This window comes from Tachypleus tridentatus, chromosome 7, assembly GCF_004210375.1.
Source record: "Tachypleus tridentatus isolate NWPU-2018 chromosome 7, ASM421037v1, whole genome shotgun sequence".
Lineage (NCBI taxonomy): Eukaryota > Metazoa > Arthropoda > Merostomata > Xiphosura > Limulidae > Tachypleus > Tachypleus tridentatus.
In genome coordinates this window covers 173142909-173150006 of record NC_134831.1, presented here as the reverse complement: position 1 = coordinate 173150006, position 7098 = coordinate 173142909, and positions in this window count along the sequence as shown.

Below are 7098 nucleotides of genomic sequence, written 5' to 3'. Positions count from 1 at the left end.
GTTTTAATTTACTGAAGGATTTTGAAGCCACAGAAGAGTTTTATATTTATTCTGTGTATACAGTTAGCTCTTAAAGTATCCTTTAATTCATAAAAACAGTTTCAGAGGTTATGACTATTATAATTTTCACAAGGTTTCAATCAGTGAATCTTTCCTATAATGTCAGATTTTATACGTTTTGTATGCATTACAAACAAGAAACCTTTTTTTGGAATTACCATGATTTGAACTGCCAAATATGGAATTCTATCCACTTGGTTATTAGGGCTTTTGTTTCTTTACAAAGTCAAATCATATTTTTATATTTTTCAAGAAGTTCTGGTCATTAAAAGCTATACATATTACTACATAGAGCAGAACTAAAAATTAACCCAGTTATTTTTAATATGCTGGTCTAACTGAAAGTATGTAATGTCATAAAACAAAAACTAAATCAAAATTTGAGTGCTGTTATTGATAATTTTGGCCATAATATTAATTTTATGATTTTTTACCAGTGCATGCAGTTACACTGTTTCTTACAATGTATGCTAAGTTAAAAATAGCATGCATGTTTCTCTCCCTAGGTAAATATATATATACAGTGAAAATAATAATCGGTGATGACAAGAAAACCCACTTGTAGAAAAAATATATATATGTCAAAACAGCTGGTATGGATAGAGAAAGCTTTATATAGAGAAGCAAACAACGTTTCAACCTTCTTTGGTCATTGTCAGTTTCACAAAGAAAGAAAGAGGTAACTGACCGATAGCTGACCACATATTTGGTGGTTGTGTAATTGAATGTAGGAATGTAGAGGGCGTGCTTAGGTGTTTGATTATATTTGTTAATATAGGTATAAAGGTGTTCCTTTGTATTGGTTTATTTTGGGCTTGAGTTGTATAAGTAAGGCTTCTTTAATTTTGCATTTGTTTATGTTTGTTTCTTTATTTAGTATTTGGGTGTTTTCTATGGTTATGTTGTATTTATTTGATTTGCAATGTTCAAAAACATGTGAAGGTGATTTTGTGTTCTGTGAATCTGGTTTTCATTTTTCTACTTGTTTCTCAATATAGAATTCGTGTCAGTTATTGCATTGTATTTTATGAATAATGTTGGTGTTGTGTTTGTCAGTGTAGTTTTTACATAGTATAGACCTTAGTTTTGTGCCTGGTTTTCGAATAAATTTGGTATTAACTGAAATGTCATATATTGTTGTTGATTTTTGCCAAATGTTGGATATTTTTCTGCTGATGTAGGGAATATATCGTATGCAGCCATATATGGTTTCATGATTTTTTAAATCATGAGATATGTTTACTTTTGTTACTTGATTTTGTCAAGGTGTGTGCGTATAATGTTTTTTATGGTTTGTGGAGGAAACTTATTGATGTTGATGAAGTATTGATTTATTTTTAATTTTTATATTTAATTTTTTGTTGATTTTATCTGGTGAACATAGTTTTATGGCTGTTTTTTTTTTTAGTATGTTGAGTTTTTGGTTTGTTTCATGTGTTAAGTCCCAAGGAATGTATAGTCCAGTATGGGTGATTTTTCAGTGGATTTTTGTTTTAAACTGTGTATTGGTTCTTGTAATTGTGAGGTTAAAAAATGATATTTGATTGCTTTCTTCCTGTTCACACGTGAAGTTAAATGTTGGGATGTATAGAGTTAATGTGATTGAAAAAATTAAGTGTGTGTGTTCTGCAGATGTGAATCCCGTAATCATGTTGTCTACATATCTGTACTAGTATAGTGGTGGATGTAATGCTGTGTTAATTGCTTGTGTTTCAACTTGAGTCATAAAAATATTGACTAGAACTGGTGATACTGGATTGCCCATGCTTAGGCCATTTGTTTGTGTATAGTTGTGGTTGTTGAACATGAAGTTTGTCTTCATTGTGGTGTATTCTATGAGGGTTTCTAATTGGTTTCTGGGAATGTATTGGTGGGTTAGGATCACAGGTCGAGTTCTAAGGCTATCTTTCAGGCTTCAGCAGTTGAGACTTTTGTAAAGAGGGATATGACATCGAAACTAGCCATTAAGGCTTTATGATTAAATTGACTAAGGTTAGATTTGAAATTAAAAGAGTCTTTGGTGAATGAGCTGGCTGATGTTACATATTTGTAATTAAACGATTCATATGTGGACATTATTGGTCGTAGTGGACAATCTGGTTTATGAGGTTTGGGGATGCTGTATATTTGTGGTGTGCACAAGTTGATCTTGCATAGGTAGGAATAAAGTGTTTTTTAAATTGTGTTGGCTTTTTTCATTTTTAGTAGCATCCAAATACTAAATAAAGAAACAAACATAAACAAATGCAAAATTAAAGAGGCCTTACTTATACAACAACTCAAGCCCAAAACAAACCAATACAAAGGAACACCTTTATACCTATATTAATGAATATAATCCAACATCTAAGCACGCCCTCTACATTTCTACACTCAGTTACACAACCGCCTTTAAACATGTGGTCAGCTATTGGTCAGTTACCTCTTTCTTTGTGAACCTGACAATGACTGAAGAAGATCAAAACATTGTTTGCTCCTCTACATAGAGCTTTCTCTACCCACACCAGCTGTTTTGACATGTATACAGTGAAAATAATTACATTTTAATGAAGTTAGATAGTGAAATCATTAGAAGGACTGCATTAAAAACAGCAAATCCAAACCTCTAACTATAAAAATTGTTATTTTAACTTAAAAACAAGCTGAAACAAAAACAGATTAAACAAAAAATGCTGTATCAACTGAAAAGATCCCAGGATACAAACTATAATGTGGGATTATAAAATATACTCCAGGTTTTTGGAGTTGACTGCAGAAGTAATAATTAATTCAAATAAAAAAAATTAAGAAATAAGGTACTATCATTTGGAGGTGAGAAAGATAAAAACTTACCCCTTGATGTTAGCATTCCATCCCTAAATATGGTAAAAAGGCATTATTGTTAGTATAGTTTGTTTGCTGTGCTGTCAATTAGTGCCTTTTTACCATATTGGGGGCTGGAATGCTAACATCAAGAGGTAAGTTTTTATCTTACTTACCCCCAAATGGTGGTACTTATTTTTTTATTTCAATGAATGCTTTACTTTTGAGAGCAGTCACTTTCCCACAACTGTTTGCAGGCAGTGAAGGGTGATATAGATGTGGGATATTGTGGGCTTGAGGACCCACATTTTGCTCTCATAATTTATATTTCTGATGCTGTTCTTTATTTTTTATGTGAGACTGACAAGTGAAAATTAAGACTGATAGACAGTGTATCCCCACTGCCATGTGGGTCTCACCTTCTCAATCATCTCCAAAACCTAAAGTACATTTTATAATCCCACATTTTAGCTTGTACCCTGGATTCTTTTTAGTTAATGCAGCGTTTTTGTTTACTTTGTTTTTGTTTTGGCTTGTTTTTGAGTTAAAATAACAAATTAGATATATATGCAGGTAAACAGTATTGGAAATAATTAAAGTAACAGTGAAAATAAAATTGGATAGTAAATGTAACTCCACTCCCATATTGTATGAAAGTGAATTGCACCAGAGTATAGTCACGAATTGATAGCTTTGTCTGATTGGCTGTCATCCAATCAATCAGACAGTGCCACATCTGCATAATGCCTATAAATGTACAGACAGTCATACTAGTTCCAGCAGTAGTGTTTTAAATGAATTCATAACTCTCATGACAGAAATGGCATATTCTACTCTTGCAACAGACTGAGGCAAAATTTCATGTCTGAGTAGGATCTGTATGGAAATTGAAGAAAGTTCAATAGAGCATATCAAGGTAGAAAATTTAAACCTCTTCCAAAGTGGTGTTCGTTAACTTGGGGTCTGCTATTTATGTGATAAATAACACTCCAACATAAATATTGCTAGTAATCTAGATGTAAATACAAGTATGAAAGTCATTTCTCAACAGTAAGATACTCTTTAATATGAAATGGTCTCAACAGATGTGTAGCTGCTTAAAAGTCGTGTTTCCTTAGAAGGGATAACTAAACCCAAAGGCAGAAATGAACGTCAGACTTCAAACGAAAATATGAACAAAGCTGAAGAAACGTGATCTTTAAATGTAAATTCAAATTGTTTGGCAACAGCCAATGATTATTGTTTTTTATTTTGTATGTTTTTAAGAGAATAAAATATCATGGTCAATTTAAAACATCTACAGTTATGCATATTGAGCTGCATCTCATTTAGTGATGATGTAAATGTACATGAAATTGATGGCACCCTGACTACCGAAAGGTACAAGCAATTTATTGTCCATATATCGTTACCTCAAGAAACAAGACCCATTATACAGGGCCTAATCTCTCAGTAAGAAAACATCTTTAAGCAAAAATGAGGTGAAAAAAGTCTGAGGATGAAAAAGAAGCTAATGAAAAACTTGCAACCATGGCGTGTCTGTACAAAACCCCGGTGTGAGTGTTATTAAGGTGTAATATGTGGATATTGAAGCTGAGAAAATAAAATAGAAGTCAATCAATCTGACTGAATTGTAGGGATTAATAAAGAACATTTGGAACAATATTTTACAATCATAAATAAATTGATCAATTTATGAGTAGATGGAGATAAGATGTGCATCTCTGTTTAAACAAATACAAAATACTAGTGCATAGAAACAAATGGAAGATTATTTCTTCCAAGGTGTAAAAAGGACCTAGTGGTGAGGGTGCTCAATTCTCTATCTGCAATTCACTGGTTCAAATCGCCGTGGTCACACATACTCACTGTTTTAGACTTGGGGATGTTATAATTGATAGTAAAAGAATATTCCAAGAGTTGGCAGTAGGTGGTGTTAACTAGGTGCCTTCTCTGTTGTTTACCACTGCTAAATTAGGGATGGCTTGCTCAGGTGCCCCTCAGTTTGCTTTGTATAAAATCCTCCACAGGCAAGAACTATTAATATCGATAGAGAGCTCGTTTTTTGTTATTTATCCATCATTGATGTTGCCTCATCAGGGAGTACTGTATTCTGGTGCAAATATTCTTCATGTATACATTATACATATTAAGCCATACTGGTGCGATGACTATTCAATATTGAAGAAGGCTTTGTCTGTCTGTGGAGACAGCTCCTCTTAAAAGAAGTTGACCGATTCAGACCAAACGTAGTAGTAAAAAATTAAACTAAATTCATATAAAATTTTTCATGTAGTTAAAATTAAAAATGTTTAGTAGAATAGTCTCTACATTTTACTGCTATAGCTATTGTAAATAGTTGAGTTTGAACAAAATTCGCACTACTTACAAAGTTATACAAGTCGGAGATTCTAAAGGTTTAGCATTTAGGTTTGTTTTCCATAATAGCTTAAATATTCAGTATTAAAATATCCAGCTACAATGTGGGTAGAAATAATGTTTCCGTTCAAGTTTTCCGCTCTTTTTTGATTCACACCATTTAACTTTCGATATATACAAGGGTTAGTATAAGTACTTAAGCCTGAATTAGTGAGTTCTAAATTGAAATATAATTAGGATATTTCTTAGTTATTGATGTAAAACATAGTTTTCTGCAGAAGCAAAATTTAAGATTATTGTTAAAACACATGCATTAGTTTGTTTAGAATTTCGTACAAAGCTACACTAGGGCTATCTGCGCTAGCCATCCCTAATTTAGCAGTGTAAGACTAGAGGGAAGGCAGCTAGTCATCACTATCCACTTCCAACTCTTGAGCTACTCTTTTACCAACGAATAGTGGGATTAACTGTCACATTATAACGCCCCCACGGCTGAAAAGGCGAGCATGTTTAGTGCAACCGGAATTCGAACCCGCGATCTCCAAATTATGAGTTGAGTGCCTTAACCACCTAACCATGCAGGGCTCCAAATGCATTAAATGTACCAAATTTAGACAGTAGAAATATTGACAACGTTTCTGCTGTAAAATGGCTTGCTTTGAACAAGAAGTGTTGAAATTGATTTGTTATTTCTGCCAAATATATTGACTCGACTGCTACACCTGGAGAGTGTTGGTCCAGAATTATTATTTAATTAGTTTTTGTTGGATATTTTTTTTTAATTTTTGTGATAATTTACTATAACAGTGTTTCGTCCATTCTTGTACTTCAGTGAGTATGTTTCGCAAAGCACCTGTAATCAGTATTAATAACTCACAAGTCTTCTCACATAATCGGTTTTCTTAGTCTGGTTACGAGCAGGTTACATAAGCTTTATTAATCAGTTTGTAAAAATCGGAATCCTTACGTTAGGATGAATTGGGATCATGTTTGAATGACTTAAGTAACCTGAGTATAACACAAAATTCGCTTTATTTGAATAAAATTACCTACAGCATAGAGTAAGTAAAATTCAGTTAAAATCTGGAAGCAGAGGCTTAATTGTACTATATTAAAATTATTTAAATATGTAAATCACCTACAGTCGCATTATAACATTGCTTGGTGTTTACTAGATGCCACCAAAAACTTGGTCACCTTTGGGAAGGGTATGTAAAGATGTGTTCAAAACAGGGATTTAGAATTTTCAGGCCGAGGATATCCATTCGAGGAAATAAGACTATCCAGAAAGAGACCAACAATAAGTCGTACCTTAGCTATGGTGATTACAGTTTGGCGTCTTGAACAAGAAACAGCCACGTGTCTCAGACAGTAGTACGCAACATGATTAATAAGCATTTCTGTTCAGAAAAGCGACAGAAGTCTTGTGTACACAACATTTTCTGTGATATATACATTAACCCATCGTATAGCTGAAGACTGAAATTAGTATTAATGTTACTTTATATGACGACATACCGGTTTAGTCGCCATATCTGCCAATTATGGATTTCTGTGCAATCACTCTGGGAAACTCTCATTCGAGTACACTAGATGGTTTATGGTAAATTGCAGAGAGGAGGGTGTTGTTTGAAGATGACAGTCTTATTACAGGGCTGAAACTTAATTTTCTGTAAGTCTTTAGGCTTTGCTAACTTAATACTTTAAAATTACAAGTAATATTGTAGAATGAAAAGTATGGTTCTTTTTTTTTCGAAATTAGATTTTAATAAAATAGGAAATAATAAATGTTAAGCTTCAGAACGGCTGGTATAGGTATTAATACTTTTCCAGTAAAACATGGAACAACATTTCGAC